The sequence below is a fragment of the Sycon ciliatum genome, chromosome 12 (genome assembly GCF_964019385.1).
Source record: "Sycon ciliatum chromosome 12, ocSycCili1.1, whole genome shotgun sequence".
NCBI classification, from domain to species: Eukaryota; Metazoa; Porifera; class Calcarea; order Leucosolenida; family Sycettidae; genus Sycon; species Sycon ciliatum.
This window is the reverse complement of record NC_088654.1, coordinates 17,360,203-17,377,001: the sequence shown is the minus strand read 5'-3', so window position 1 is coordinate 17,377,001 and position 16,799 is coordinate 17,360,203.

Here is a 16,799-nt window from a genome sequence, read left to right as displayed (position 1 = left end):
GCCGCCCAAGACTCAGTTTTAAAGGGCTTCATGCCTGGACAGAGGTTTGAAAACAGAGCAGAGCGAAGGGTGGACTATTGACATTGACGCCCCAGGTGCAATGTAGTGCAGCACTATCATCACTGGCGTAATTATGTTCATGTATGTTGTGGCTCTGGCATTCCACGTACTTTGTGCGTGTACGAGCTCTGCCTCTTTCACTCGAAAAGCAGATAACCATCACGTAAGGTGACAACGAAACGAGAGAAGGACAAGACAATAGAGAGAGTGTAAGGGAGAGAAAAAGAGGTAGAAGGGAGAGAGAGAGAGAGAGAGAGAGAGAGAGAGAGAGAGAGAGAGAGAGAGAGGAGAGGGAGAATTTGGTGTACGATTTTAGGAAGACCCCAATTCATTTCGCCCGGACCTTAATTAACTCATTCATTGATCTTGGGCACCCTGTAAGTAGACATTAGGGTGGTCTGTTGGGAATGTTGGGAATGTTGGGAATGCCCAAGTAAAACTTAATAGACTAGGATGGAGAGCAAAGGATGAATTTATAGAAACGAAAAAGGACCAAGGAACTACATGTCACGCTATAATGTCCACTAACACTGCAATGGATGGTCAACTACCTCACCCATCGCCGTCAACGTGTTCGTGTCGGCGACGCCTTCAGTGAGTGGCAAGCCATACCAGCAGGGGTGCCCCAAGGATCCGTTCTAGGCCCCCTGCTGTTCTTGATCTACACCGTTGACCTGCCCTCTGCCTGTACCAACTCTAACACAAAGTGCAGCCAATTTGCAGATGACACGGCGCTCATCGCAACACATCAGAGCCGTTTGACATCGGAGTTGTCCCTGCAGTCAGCCGTTTCAGCTGCCGCGGCCTGGCTGCGCAGATGGCACCTCCTCGTCAATGCCTCAAGGACCGTTACCTTGTCGTTCACACCAAACCACCAACTCAACATCACTCTTAACGACACACCCCAAAAGCAAGTCAACGAACACCGTCACCTTGGAATCATACTACAAAACAGCCTCCAATGGAACTCACATGTCACGCACATAATAAACAAATCCAAAAACCTCCTTCACCAACTTCGTAAAACACGAGGCCAACTTAACACCCCCAGTCTGCTCGTAATCTACACCGCCTACATTCGCCCGGTTATAGAGTACGGCAGTCTCGTGTTATCCAACACCACCCGCACACAGAAGGACCAATTAGAACGCGTTCAGCGACGAGCAGTATTTTGTCATTCGGATCTTCCCAAGTTGTACATTGTACTGTTGAGATACCGAATTCAAATAAATCAATACCATACCATTTGCTTGCGGATCCCCTTTTTTGCACCAGTCCATCACAGCTCACTTCTTCGTCATCTCCAACTTCCCACATTAGTCTCCCGGCAACTCTTACGACAGGTTACTCTTGCCCACAACATCAAGTACATCCGCGCTCCCCTTCACCTGCAACAGCCTCACCTTGCACGACCAATTACAGAGCAGCCATATGCACTACGACACATGAGAACATACACATTGAAAACATCACACACATACCGACACACCAACTCACCCATCAACCTGTCCCTTCACAATTTCAACCAACTACCCCCCGACCTGCGTGAAACAAATAGCAAGCATGCGTTTAAATCAATGGCGTCTAGCCTCATTCTATCATCCATACGCTCCTGTAGTAGCTCACACTGTACCCCATCGTAACCCCATCCCCCTGCAATGTGTTGGTTTCCTTACTTGCTAGACTGATTTTATATGATTCTGGTATGATTTGAATCATAATAATTATTATTATTATCTTCCTTATTGGCCATGGGCCATCGTGGAAACGAGAGAGCTTGGAAGCTCAGGGCCCTACGCTATGCTTTTTTGCCTTGATGACCTAGACAAAAAAGCATAGGGACGTTATATAATTCTTATAAGTTTCTACTTTTTGTTTTTAGACATAACCTGGGATTCGAACCCGCACTATCGCCCTGCATGCATCTCCCGATACACTTCGCATACATACTAATTCTTCCAAGTTGCTTCACGTTATGATCTTGTATTTGAAAACCCTATTTTGAATATGCATTGTGGCCAGCCCTCCCTGTCAGTTTGGCTTTAGACGTCAACATTCAACGGAAGACGCTCTAGTTTTCGTCACGGACACGTTTGTTCGCGCTCGCGATGCCGGACAAATTACTGGTGCTGTGCTCGTGGATATGTCCAAAGCATTTGACAAGGTCAGGCACCAAGTGCTCATTAATGATTTGTTTGAGCTTGGCATATCTGGTTCAGCATTAGTTTGGTTTGCCGACTATTTGTCCAATCGTCGCCAAATAGTGCACATTGCTGAGAACTATAGCCCTCCTTTCCCCTGCATGTGTGGCGTTCCCCAGGGCTCTGTTCTTGGTCCGCTGCTTTTTGTACTCTATGTTCGTTCGATCCAGTCCATTGTCTCCGAGTTTTGTGTGAAAGTTATTCAATTTGCTGACGATATTCTATTGTATGTTTGCGGTACGCAGAAGAATGCGCTTAGCAACTCCCTGTCTGCAGCTGTCTCAGCCATTAGTACCTGGCTGTCAAACCGCAATTTAATTCTAAATGCCCGGAAGACACAAGTGCTCTTCCTGTCTACGCCACATATTACTGACCACCAATTTGCAGTCTACTGTCATGGAGTGCAGCTCAAGCAAGTGACATGTGCAAAGTACCTTGGAATACATTTGGACCAGGATCTTTCTTGGAGGACTCAAGTTGATTCTATGGTCACCAAACTTGCCAGTAACATTGGTATTCTGTTCCGAAATCGACACAATATTCCGCTGACTTGCCGAGAAACCTTTGTAAAGTGCCTAGTGTTGCCAGATTTTCTATATGCATCAAATTGTTTTTTCTGCTGGCCTTTCCTTAACCCAGTTAGGTAGGCTTGAACGAATGCTAAAGCGAGCTTTGCGTTCAGTGTACGATACTGGTTTTTGTAGCCCATCAAGCCCTTTATTTGCGAGACTTGGTCTAGATCGTTTGGCATCCATGTATTGCAAGAAATTACTGTATCTGACGTGGCGCTGTTTGGAAGGCCGCTGTAGTGTCACATTAAGTCAAATGTTCGAGCGTTTAAATAATGGTCTTGCAACGCGCAGCCTTGTATCACGCACTCTTAAGTTGCCCATGCTCAGAACTGCCTTTGCCCGTCATGGCGCTTCCTTCCAATGTGCTAAGCTGTGGAATGATTTGCACCCTCTAGCTCGCTGTGTGGATAACTCCGCCCGTTTTAAGAAACTGTTACCCCAATGCCTTGCTTTTTCACGCTAGTAATTATGACTTTCAGCTATGCAAAATGCGAACATGATCACCTATCCAATACCGGTAGTCTATTATTATATTAATTATTCATATCTTTTGCATCTTTCCCTCGAGTGGGTCTATTGTTATTAGGCAATTGTCTGTTATAGTCACCACTATAAACGAGAGAGCTTGGAAGCTCAGGGCCCTACGCTATGCTTTTTTGCCTTGATGACCTAGACAAAAAAAGCATAGGGATGTTTATATACATTCTTTAAAAAAATCCTTTTTTTAGACATAACCTGGGATTCGAACCCGCACTATGGCGCGCCCTGCATGCATCACCCGATACACTTCGCATACATACTAATTCATCCAAGTTGTTTCACATTGTGATCTTGCATTTGAAAGCCCTATTTGAATATGCATTGTGGCCAGCCGTCTTTGATGGCACGGTACGGTAGGGGATAGGTACGGGACAGGTACGATCGAGGGTAATACGACACCGCCTCCCTACCGTACCGTACCATCAAACACAGCTGGCCACATACAGCCGGCCGCCCGCAATATTCAAATAGGGCTTCAAACGCAAGATAATAACGTGAAGCAACTTGGAAGAATGGGTATGAATGCGAAGTGTATGGGGGAATGCATGTAGGGCGATAGTGCGGGTTCGAATCCCAGGATATGCCTGAAAGAAAAATAGGAGAATTGAGAAATTTATAACATCCTATGCTTTTTTGCCGTCAGATACGGATAGCGCCAGGCGTGACACAAACAAACAAACACACAAACAAACACCAAATTAAAGCTGTGTGGACCCTGGCTAGCGCCAGACGTTACTAAAGTAACGTCTTCTGCATAGCTACGGGAATAAAAATCCAATCCAATCCAATCCAGCCGTCTTTGACTGTACGGTGCGGTACGGGATAGGTACGGGACAGGTACGGGACAGGTACGGTCAAGGGTAATACGCACCGTCTTTCGCCTTGATGACGGCAAAAAAAGAAAAGGGATGTTATACATTTTTCAATTCTCCTATTTTTTCAGGCATTACCTGGGATTCGAACTCGCACTATCGCCCTACATGCATTTCCCCATACACTTCGCATTCATACTCATTTGTCCAAGTAACTTAGTTGCTTCACGTTATGATGTTGCTGTGTCATCATCTATGTGCCATGCGCTACTTGATGTACCAGCGTGCTATGCCGGATACCGCCAGCCATGCATCGACCAGGCGCCAGGCGCGACCTGATGGTGGTGGTGGTGAGAAGGAGAGCTCTGTGCAAGAACTTTGCAGCCTAGAGAGCGTGTGTGGGCAGGCGTGTGTTTACCGCCATATTGCCAGGTGTGTCTTTACCACCATATTTATCAACCATAAGTACAGCTGCAGTGGTGTCTCCAACTTCATTCGCCCGAGTGAGTGTTAGGTTATATCATAATCACATACATGTACATGTACATGTACATGTATGTGAGCAATCATGCGATAAATAGAACAAAATTACTGATTAGTAGAATTTATCACCGCATTGTCTTCTTTGAATAATTGTTGTTGGTATCATACTTCTTTGAGGTATCAATATCTTTATGATTCTGGCACGTCACGGTGGGTGCGATGTAGCATATCATACTTCATAGCATCACAAATTACATGTACATGTACATGTAACTGCTCCTTTGCAGACCTGCACACCATTGTATACCTGACGAGGGCAATTTTGCCGAAACGTTCTAAAAAATTGATCAAAATTAATGAGTTCGAGTTTAACGTTTGCAGAGTGAATGGGAAGAGAGCGAGTCTGCTCTGAAACCTTTTTTAAAAATTAATGATGCCAACATAAATACAATGTACCAATCATGTTCCGTTTTTCTTCTTCTTTTGGGTTACATTTATTCATTTTCTGGTTTTCTGGGTTTGCATTAAATTTGTATTGCATTTTCAGCAACAACAAAACAATGTTCCATTTTGTTTAAACTCCGGCTGTGAAGTACACGTACATGCGCGTGGGGGACGCGAAACATACATTTTTTTATTTTTTTTATGAAAGTGCACATGCCTATATGTAGAATGGAAGAGAAAAACAACAACAACATCAAGAGAACATAGGGGACTACAAAGGGCGTGTAGGTGCTATTGAGCTGTGCCGGTGAGGTGAAGTGCGCTCCCCCGACCAATGGTCTCGGGATCAAGGCGCACATCCCGCACCATGGGGGGGGGGGGGAGGGAGAGAAGAAAGACTGTGTGTGAAGAGTGAGAACCTGAGAGCCAGACAATGATGGAGAGAGAGAGAGAGAGAGAGAGAGAGAGAGAGAGAGAGAGAGAGAGAGAGAGAGAGGAAGAGAGGGGGGGGGGGCGGGGGCGGGTGAGTGAGGGTGAGTGAGTGAGTGCCAGATTGGTTCAGGAAACTATGGCAATGGACCAACAGCTGTGTTGCTTTCAGTGGGGGGGGGGGGGCAATACGGAGAAGTTAGATCGGAGCTGCTGCCAGGCAGAGTAGTGTGCAGGCACTGGATCAGCGAGAAAGGGGCCACGAAAAGCAGTAAAAAGGAAAGAAGAGAAGAAATAAACATTAACGCAAAACATGCTGCACTGAGGTGATTCGAGAGCTCTAGGGAGCAAGGTACAGTTCAGTGGGGTGAAGACAAGGTGATCGTTGTGGGACTGGAGAATGGAACATCGTCAAATTTAGCCATGGGATGCTGTCGCCCACAACCAATCTTGGCGCATCAGGTGCTGACAAATGCGAGACTTGAAGGCCTGCATTCCCTTCGATGCCGGAGGTTCCGTGATGGCTTGCTCAGGAATGTCGTTCCATGCCGCAATGAGGGTGTAGGGGAATGACCTCAGTAGGTAGTTCGGTGCTGTCCGAGCAAGTGGCCATTGCAACTGGAAAAGGTGGCGAGAATCTAGTTGTCGGCGGTTTCTTGGAGTAGGTGCATGCGCCGACGGTGGCGGGAGGAGGGCTGTCAGCTGGGGTGGACCCTTAATGTAGTGCAACCTGTACACATATGCAAGCCCTGAGACTGCCCTCCTGAGCTGCAGGCTCTGCAGGATTGTGCCAGGTCCGATGATGCGCATTGCCTTCTCCTGCACCCTGTCATAGCGTGCTAGGTGGGATTGGGCTGCACACATGGTGGCTAGGGGAGCGTACTCCAGGATGGGCCGAATGAACCCCTTATACACGGCAAGGCGGCCCTCATGACCCAGAAGCCAAGCGGCACGGCGCAAGAATCCCAGGCGCTGGCTGGCCTTGACAGCGACAGCATGAATATGGCGCTGGAACCCAAGCTTAGAGTCGAATGTAACTCCAAGCAGCTTTAGGTGGTCCGAGTCAACGCGTAGTTGTGGGCGGAAATTGCTCGGAATACGTCGCATGCAGTCGAGGGGTGCCGCAAGGATCCGTCCTCGGCCCCCTCCTGTTCACACTATATCCGTAACCTTCGATGCTGCTTGCCCCAGCAGGTCACAAACCAGGAATTTGCAGACGACATTGCAATTGAAGCCTCGGGCAGTTGCGAACAAGTGTGCTCTTCTCTAAGCACAGCCATCACTGGCCTGTCGCAGTGGTTGGAGGACCGCGGACTAATGCTGAACCAAAAGAAAACGCAAGCTCTGTTGATTACCCCAAGAGGCCCAGCCCCTGACACAGATAACATTCGAATTCGCTGTGGGAATGCAGCCCTTGCAGTTGTGGAACAAGCGCGGTACCTGGGCGTAATGGTAGATGGGCAGCTCTCCTGGGAGCCTCACGTCAACCACACAATCCAGCAGGTGCGGAAGTCAGTAGGTGCGCTGTGGCGGAGCCGCCGAAGCCTCACCCTGGCGTCAAAGATCCTGTTTTACAGGTCGATGATCCAGGGTAGGTTGTCGTACGCTTCCAACGCCTTTTATCCGTCACTTCAAATTGGCAACATGGAGCCCCTCACACGTCTAACGAAGTGCGCTATCCGCGGCTTCTTCGGTCTGCCACCGTGGTCGCGCACTAGCCCGATCTTTGAACAGCTCCGCCTCACCACCCTGGAGGACATGTTTAACATTAAGCTCCTCATCTTTGTCCGTCGTTGTCTGTTCTCCCGAGCTAGCTCCCTCTTCACCAGCTTCTTCGTGAGAGTTACTGGTGACCGCACTCGGGGAGCATCACATCACCTCGTTCGAGTACCATTTTGGCCCGGTCCTGCGGGTCGAGCGACCATGCAGTTCATCGGCGCAGTCCTGTGGAACCAGCTCCCGCCTGATCTCCGTTCCGAGCCCAGCCACCTTCAGTTCTGTGCCCTGCTAAAAGCGCATCATGGCTCCGTTTAAATGCTTTTCGGCTAGTGTGTTTCTGTGGTATAGCGGACTGAAGATTAGTAAACGTGTTTTGCAATATATGTATGAAGCTATTTTGTATATAGTATGTTCCCATTCCGTTTTTGCTTTGGTGTAGCCCTGAGGTCGATTGCTTATTTATTTCTACCCTTCCTCTCTCCATACTTCTGTCCCCCCCCTCTCTCTCTCATTCCTTCTGTCGTCCACATGTATCAAAGGAGGCGAAATCGCCTGTTTGTGGTGCGACTTTAAATAAACTTCTACAACAACAACAACGAGTCCGGAATAATCTCGCCGGCAAAGGTGGTTGGTGGAAAGTCAGGGCGCTTTCGAGCATTGCACAAAATCAGGCGCTGGCTCTTGGTGGGCTCGAACTGGATCCGCCATTGCTGGCGCCATGCGGCAAGATTGCTGAGGGTTGTCTGTAAGGATGCTGCCTTCTCCTGGAGGTTGTCGTTTGGTCTAATCAGACTGTACAAGTTCAGCAAGTTCCTTAGAGCACTCTTTCAATACCCGAGATGGAATGCTGTCAGGTCCAGATGCCTTGAATAGGACTAGCCTTGCAAGATGCGGCCGGACTGAAGCTTCTCGGAAATGGACGTGCTCTAATGGCTCGTGGGTCGGGATGGTCACCGCATTGATAGTCAGTTCTCGGTCACCCAAGCTGCACTTCGTGGAGAAATGCTGTGCCAGGCACTCAGCCTTCTCTGCTGAGGTGTGGAACTCCTTGCCATGGCTATCGACTAGCAAAGGAACATCAGTGGAGTTGCGTGTAGCGCCAGTGGCTTTCTTCATGTTTGTCCACCACTGTTTATCACTAAGTAACTGGCAGCTGAGTGTGTGGCGCAGTCGATTGACGCTAGACATATGAGCGCTCTGCTGTGTGCGAACAGCTCGGTTGACAGAAGCAATGAAGGAGGTCTTGAGGTCATCACGGTGCGGGTTCTGCCTCCACTTCTTCCACTGCTTCTCCTTTGCCTCTTCAGCAATGGTGCACTCTGGAGTCCACCAGTGAGGGTCAGAGGAGCGAGTGGTGAAGACTTTGGTGGGGATGTACTGGTCCATACCTTGCAGGATGGCCGAGGTTAATCGCTCGCAATACAGAGTGGGATCGTCTGACATTATCGACTGCCAGCCGTGACCGCCGTAAAACGCCCTGAGTCTGTTTCAGTCAGCACTATCGTATTTCCACACCTTGCGGGAGGTTGTTGGATCGCGGCGGGCGGAAACTGCTTGGAAGTTGCATATCAAAACGGCATGGTCGGACGTTGGTTGATACTGGGGTAGTGAAGTCGGAAAGAACTAAGTCTAACGTATTTTCACCGCGTGTTGGATGGTGTACATGCTGGTCAAGGTGGTGGGTTGCACACAACACTTCCAAAGCTTCCCCAGCCACAGTTGTCTTTGTGCTGCGAAGCCACTCATCGTTGTGGACATTGAAATCCCCAGCCAATATTATGTTGGTGCCAAGGCGGCGAACACCCTCAAGGGCACCATCTAGATGGTCAATCAGGGACACATCTGACTCGGCACATGACCCTGGGCGGTAGACGGCACCGATAATGACTCGGCTCTCGCATTGTGTGGAGACAGACGCCCACAGAACCTCGTGCGCTGAACATTCCAGGTGGGAGAGGTGCGTGAAGGAGAGCTCGGACTTAGCCCAGATGGCGACACCACCCCCGTTCACGTTACGGTCCTTTCGAGCAACAGTGTATCCAGGCAGTGAGATATCCGAGTCCAGAGTGCCATTTACTAACTTAGTCTCTGTGACAATAGCGATGTCGACATCGTTCTGGGAAACTGTATGCTGCAGGTTACTCATCTTGTTTGTGATACTGAACGCATTTGTCACAAGGATCCGGAGGGATGGAGCCGGACCTGCTGATGCACTTGGTAATGCAGGTAGAGGGGTGGGAGTGTTTAGCAATGACATAGTAACAGTAGAATGAAAAACAAACAAAAAACGTTGTGAGTGCATAGAGAAACAATGATTGCATGGTCTACTTACGCCAGCCGGGCTTCCGGCTAGGGGGCTTTCTGCTTGAGAAACTTGGCAGCTTCTTTTTGTCTTGCCCGGAACGTTTGTACTCCGGTGATATGGATGGCCTCTGGCGTTTGGATGCTTTTAAAGCGTTAGCAATTAACAGCTCGGTTCGCTCGACATCAGAAGAAGGAGCAGGGGCGTCGTCGTCATCTACATGTGATGTTGAATCCACATGCACCCATCTTTTTTCCCACATCACCACACGCTTTTACTCTTAACCCAAATGCAGCCCCGTTCTCTCCCGGCCGACAATCGCAAGTGACCGCACTGAACCCTCTTGCTCCACCATTCCAACCGTCCCCTTTGACTTTCAACTGTTCACCTTGTATTCCTGATATGAAGTCTCCGTCGAGTATCAGGATCTGCACAGTTAACGCATGCAGCTGGCTGAAGCGGGCTGATGAGATTAAAAACTTATTCTGCACATCTCAACTAGATATCTTGGGCATAACCGAAACCTGGTTGACTCCTGATATCACAAGTTCAATATTAACACCGTCAGCTGAATACAAAATTATCCGGCATGACCGTCACAACAATACCGTGCGACGTGGAGGTGGAGTGGCATTCCTCCTCCACCCTTCCATTTCCCATACTACCAAACATCGTCCAGATTTTCAGCCTGCTGATCCAACCATTGAAATTGTGTGCATAGAACTAGAGCATCGCCCCAACTCCACGTTTGTGTTCTGTTGTTACCGTCCTCCTTGGCAGCCACCCGATCAGTTCTGCAGCGCACTCCGGACCTGCATTCAATCAATATCTTGTCCTCAAGCTTCCATATTTGTCATTGGCGACTTTAACGCTCGCCTCTCGAAATGGCTTGCATCCGATCCTGATACACCTGCTGGTACAAGCATGTATGACACCCTGGATGATCTGGGCTTATCGCAACTTGTGGATCAACAGCCTACCCGCTACTCCGCAAGTGGTAAGAGTTCATCACTACTCGACCTAGTTATCACTAATGCTCCAATAGCAGTCTCCCATCTCACCATCCTCCCACCGGTATCTGATCACTGTCCTGTAGTTTTCGATGTCGTCCACAACCGATCAGCAGGCTCCACAGCCCAAATATCTTCTGCACAAAACACCTGGCTCGACTTTGCCCACACGGACTGGCAAGCATTTAACAACCACGTGTGGCAACTACCCTTGCTAGATGCCGTCCAAAATGCGCAAACAGTTGATGAGGCCTGGTCATTGTGGCGCACAGCGCTGGAAGACTCTGTATCGTTGTTTGTTCCCGTTGTCCGGAGAAGCACATTTCCATCGAACAAGCCTTGGTACTCTGCTGTTCACCATCGTCAGAGGCGGCTTCGGGATCGCCTCTTCGCCAAGGCCAAACGTCTCGGATCTACAGATAGTTGGATAGCGTATAGACTCTCACGTAACTGTCTTACTTCCTTGCTCCGGAAGGCGAAACGCCATTATCACGAGAGGATGGTGAGAGACATGGCTCAGCATCATGGAACCCGTACATGGTGGCGCAAAGCAAAGATCCTTTGTAATGTGAATCGCCCGTCTCCGGTTATCCCTGACCTCTACCATGACAACCAAGCCTACCCAGCCACGAGTAATACGGAAAAGACGAATCTCCTAGCCAAAGTGTTTGCGAGCTACAGCCAGGCGCCACTGCTAACACCTGACCTGCACTCAGCTGGTATTTTAACACCCACGTCCACTGTGAAGTTCTCCATACAACCATTCTCTGTGCAGTCCGTATTTGACACGCTATCCAGACTTCCCATTCAACGTAAAACCGCTGGACTGCTGAACAATCGCATCCTCCGTGAAACAGCTGAGGTCACGTCACAGTCTCTTTCCGCCCTTTTCATCCGCTGCTTGCTGTCCAGTACTCAGCCCAGGGAGTGGAAATCTGCCGTTGTTGTACCTGTGTTCAAGGGAAAAGGTAATCCTTCTCACCCAGTCAATTACCGTCCTATATCGCTGTTAAATGCAGTTGCCAAATTGTATGAGTCTATGATTAGCCGTCAGTTTTACTCGTTTGTTGAGAGCCATAAAATTATCAGTTCCAGCCAGTTTGGCTTTTGTCGAAAGAGGTCAACAGTTGACCAATTGGTACAGCTTACCTCAATTGTTTCGCGTGCATTTGACTCTAAGTCTTCTTGTGACCAGCTGTTCCTTGATTTTTCTAAGGCCTTTGACAGAGTTAGTCATCATTTTAGTTATTCAATCTGTTTCAGGTTGGTGTTCTCTTTCTGCCTGTTCTTGGGTGAAGGACTTCATCAGTGATCGTAGTATTTGCGTTCGCATTGGCCAAACTCTTTCTGACCCTTTGCCCATCACCGCTGGCGTACCCCAAGGTTCCCATCTCGGCCCGCTTCTTTTTAACCTGTGCATCAACTCCTTTCCTGATGCCCCTGCTTCTAGTACCCTATCCCTTTTTGCTGATGACTCTAATTTAATTCTTGTTTCTCCAGCAAACACCTCACTTCCTATCCATCATGCATTGCTCCAGACTGACATTGATAAGTGTTGTCAATGGTCAGCAGCTACTGCCATGACGTTTAACACCAGTAAATGCGTCCACCTACCCTTTCAAAAATATGCATTAGCCCCCGGCCCGTCATCCCCCTTGACAATGAACGGTGTGCCTATTCAGAAAGGTGATAGCCACTGTCATCTCGGCGTGACTATCACTCCTTCACTAAATTTTTCTGACCATATAAAATCTATCACCCATAAGTTTCGCAGTCGTGTTTTTCTGTTGCGCCATATGGCCCATTTCCTTCCTGCTTCAACCGTGAATTTGCTCTACAAGTGTTACGTACGACCACTGTTAGAATACGCAGTCCCTGTCTGGTCATTCGCCGTATCCCATTCAGATTCGCTTACGTTAGACCGACTGCAAGCCGTTGCTTCTCGTTCATATCTGCTTTGTAAGACCCGGCACCCTCCTGAGTGGGAAACCCCGAAGCAGATTCTTAATCGTACTTGTGACTGGTCATCCCTGAAGTGGCGTCGTCAGATTCTGTCCTTGCTGTATTTTCATCATGTCTTTTACCAGTTTCCGTCTTTGCTAATTCGTTTCAAATTCAATGTATCCCTTAGTTGTCGTCACCCGTCCTCTATAGTTTTACCTCGTTCTGGCGCCCATTTCCTTATTAAATCCCCTCTCTTCAGTTTTTCTGTGGAATGGAACAAACTTCCAGAACACATCCGCTGCGTTCAGTCCTCTGTCAATTTTCGCATTGCTCTAAAGGCTCATTACTCACAGCATAGATATTCTCTGACTGGAATTCCGAACTTTTCCGTTTGAGAATTTTTTTTCCTTGAAATTAATCCTTGCTGGGGGTTTTTTCCATCTAAATGTCCCGCTATTATCTGCAGAGGTGATTTCTTCCCTCGTCGATTTCTTTCCTGCTTTTATACCTCGATATTTAGGTACTTGTTTCCCTTCTTCCCATGCTTCATCTTCCACTCTCCTCTCCCCCATTTCCCCATTTTTCTTGCGATATTTATGTGGGAGACTTCCGTGATAAGCATCCATTTGCTTTTGCTTTTGGAGAATCCTTTTAAATAAAAAGAATAGTCATTGCCACACTGCAGCTTCGTGCGTTATTTCCAATCTGGCGGAAGGGAAACCAGACAACTAAGCGTAGCTTCAACACCTCGATGTTTACTCAGAACCCCCAGGTCTGTAGTCAATTCCAGGAGGAGGTAGACAAAGCACTGGCAACGCAACAAACGCAGCAGGGAACTGTTTCAGCTGAGGCACGTTTCGGAGGTGTGAGGGATGCACTGGAGTCGGCTGCAACAAAAACAGTTGGATATAAAAAGAGAGCCGAATGTAGCCGAAAAGCCCATGATCCTGGCATAGCCCTTCTATCAGCCCAACAAAAAGAACTGCGGGTAAAAATCGACTCGACAAAATGCCCAGACGGGAGGAAATCACTGAAACGCGATCGGAATCAGATATTACACCAGATACGAGATATCGCCCGGAACAACTCTGAAGCCCGCCTGGACTCCTTCGCTCAAGAAGTAGAGAAGCTGAAAAACAATGCAAGGGTCTTCCAAGCAGCCTCTTTGCTGCGGCGGCAGTCTCCCGCGCCATTGGTTGTTCATGACGCTCTTGGACGGATAATCGCCAACGATAAAGAAGCGGCAGAGAAGGTAGCTGACCACTTCAGGCAGCAGTTTCGGGATCCATCCGCAGTAAATGATATTCTGAGACCGCTGGGCTCGAAGTATCTTGAAGATAGGATCAGCGCTGCGGAGGTTGCCCTGGCAATTAGATTACTGAAATCGCAGAGGGCAGCTGGGCCGGATGGCATCCCCGGGGACCTGTTCAAGCATGCTGGTGAGAGAGTCGCACATGAGATCGCTGCCATTCTAAACCAATGTTTTGCGGATGGCAGTGGAATGGATCTTGGATGTGGAACACTAATCCCGCTCCCGAAACCAGGGAAACCCAGAGGGCCGCTAACCAGTATCAGGCCAATAATACTCTTGAACTCTATACGCAAATGCCTGTCAACAATCACACTTCGCAGGATTATGCCAAAGATTGACTCCTACCTATCTCCAACCCAGAGCGCTTCCCGTCCGGGTCGGAGTACCGCGGATATTGTCTGGTGTGGCCGGTGGCTGGCAGCCAAGGCTGAACGTTTCAAGTGGCAATGTACGGTCCTCGGAATGGATATGAGCAAGGCGTTCGACACAGTGCAGCGGGGAAGATTGGTGGAGGTAATGAAACAAATAGTTAACACAGATGAGGTACGAATGGTGGAGATGTTGTTGCACAACACACGGCTAAGAGTGAAGATAAAGAATGCGCTCTCGGCAGAATTTCCAACATCAATAGGCATCCCACAAGAAGATAGTTTGTCGCCGGTGCTATTCACCTGTTATCTCGAAGCGACAATGCGTTGCCTGCGTCCCAGGATATCGCCAAGACCTGCCATACTGAATATTGGAGGGACAGCCTACACGACTGTCGATATGTCCATACCTTGCGAAACAGCATACATGGACGACGTTAACCTGTACTCCACGGACCGTCAACATCTAGCGTGCGCACTAACAGAGGCAGAGGTAGTGTTCAAAGAGTGGAACCTCAACATCAACCCTACCAAGACCGAGTGGACCCATCTATACCAAGAAGAGGATGTTGCAAGAAGAGGTGAGGAACGATGGAGGTCCACCCGGTTGCTTGGTTCACTGTACGGAGTCACAGAAGACCTCAAGCGCCGGCGCCAGCAAGCCGCAGCTGCCTTCAACACACTTGTCAACCTGTGGATGCGGAGACAAGTTATCTCTGAAGCAACACGCCTGAGGTTGTTTGATGCATTTGTGCTATCTATTTTGACCTACAACTGCGGCGTGTGGGTGCTTTCATCCCGGGATGCTACAGCAATGGATGCGTTCCACAGAAAGCAGCTCCGCCGTCTATTAGGGATATCTTACCCGGAAATTATCTCCAACACAGACCTATATGCCCGCTGCAATGCCGAGCCAATATCCGTACTAAGCAGAAGAGCACGGTGGAAACTGTTTGGTCATATTCTACGCCTCCCTGAAGCAACTCCAGCGCAGGTGAGCATGACAGCGTATTTCCAGCGACAGAATCGGGGCTGGCTCGGACGCCCGCGCATCACCCTACCAGTGGTGATAGACAACGAATTAGCTAAGGCAACGTCCATGCGTCTCCGGAGTCTGAAGGACCTGGAGACACTGCGTTTGGTGGCTCGGAACAGGCAATCATTCAACGATATAATCGCACAGGTCACATTGTAGAGTGCAGATCACCTAGTGCTTTCAACAATAATAACGTACTTCCACATTATGGGAATTTGGTATAACCCCACACCCGTCATTGTTGAATATTCGATAATAGCGTGGATTTCCCCAACAATAATTATATTTTCATTTTTTGTTATCCTCTCCCATGCCGTTGTACATAAGCGGCTTGCTGCGGATATGTCAATACTACTACTACTACTTTAAATAAATACAATACAATACAATACAATGTAAAACACGGTGTGGCCGTAGACATGAATAATAAAGTTCTAAAAACAAATACTAAACAGCAATAGCTGCCTCTGAAACCGCCAGCGTGGCGGGAGGCTCTTGTTGATCAATTCTTTGTTGATGTTTTCCAAATAATGTTCTAGACCCATCTAAGGCACACTATACAAGACCTTAGGAGGGCAAAGGAAATGCGGCACCTGACAAACGCCATGACATGTGAATACGGTTCATTACGCTTGTCAGCCAGCAGCGATGCGCTTCTCTTATACATGCTGGTTGCCGAACACCCAAAACCACCTGACGCCGTCATAACCACGGGGGCAAACGACGCATGTTGGACATTCCGGACCCGCTCCTCATACATGTACGTCCTTTGTTTTTCCTGTTCATGTCGGTGATTTTGTAAAAATTACAGTGAGGAATCCGGTTCATGTCGGTGATAGACAGCATGAGGGTTAAACACCTATACATCAATGAGTGTGCGCTCGAAACAACTGCCCCACAATCCACTGACACCGATATCGAGATGTGCCTGGTCCTCGGCGATTGCCATGCGATAGCGAAGCCGCTCTCCGGTTAATGGTTGTGAACTTGGCTCAATGGCCACATTATTGCATAAGATCTTCAAAAGTGAAGCCGTTACGTCTCTAATCTCGTTGCGTCTGATCGATGGAAACCCGCCCACTGGGCACGGTAATAGATGGTTGGTTGGTTGGTGTATTTGAATTCACACAATAAACGGGAATTAGGCCCAGTGATATAAAGGCGAATGGATAAGCCACATTTTAGAAAAGAGAGGACAGGAATTAGAAAATTATGAAAGAAGAAGTATCTGACAGAGGAGTCAAGCGAGTATCAGGGGTGACAGGGTGGTCGAGGAGAGCTAGTAGGTGGGCTAGTCTGAGCAACAATATGAAAGGCAGCTTATGCTAAACCTTTTCTGTCTTGCTATGGTCCGAACATCATCCGGCAGCAGGTTCCAGAGTGCAGATCCTGCTACGGGCGGCCGAGAAGCGCCAGAGCGAGTGGAGGATGGCTGACTGAGCAGACCACTGGACCTCTGATGACGGGTTCTCCTGCCAGCAGATCTGACGAACAGTACTGACAACGTGGCACTAGCTTTCCCGTGAAGGCACCTCCAGACAAACACTAGTAGCTTGCGCTTGCTGAG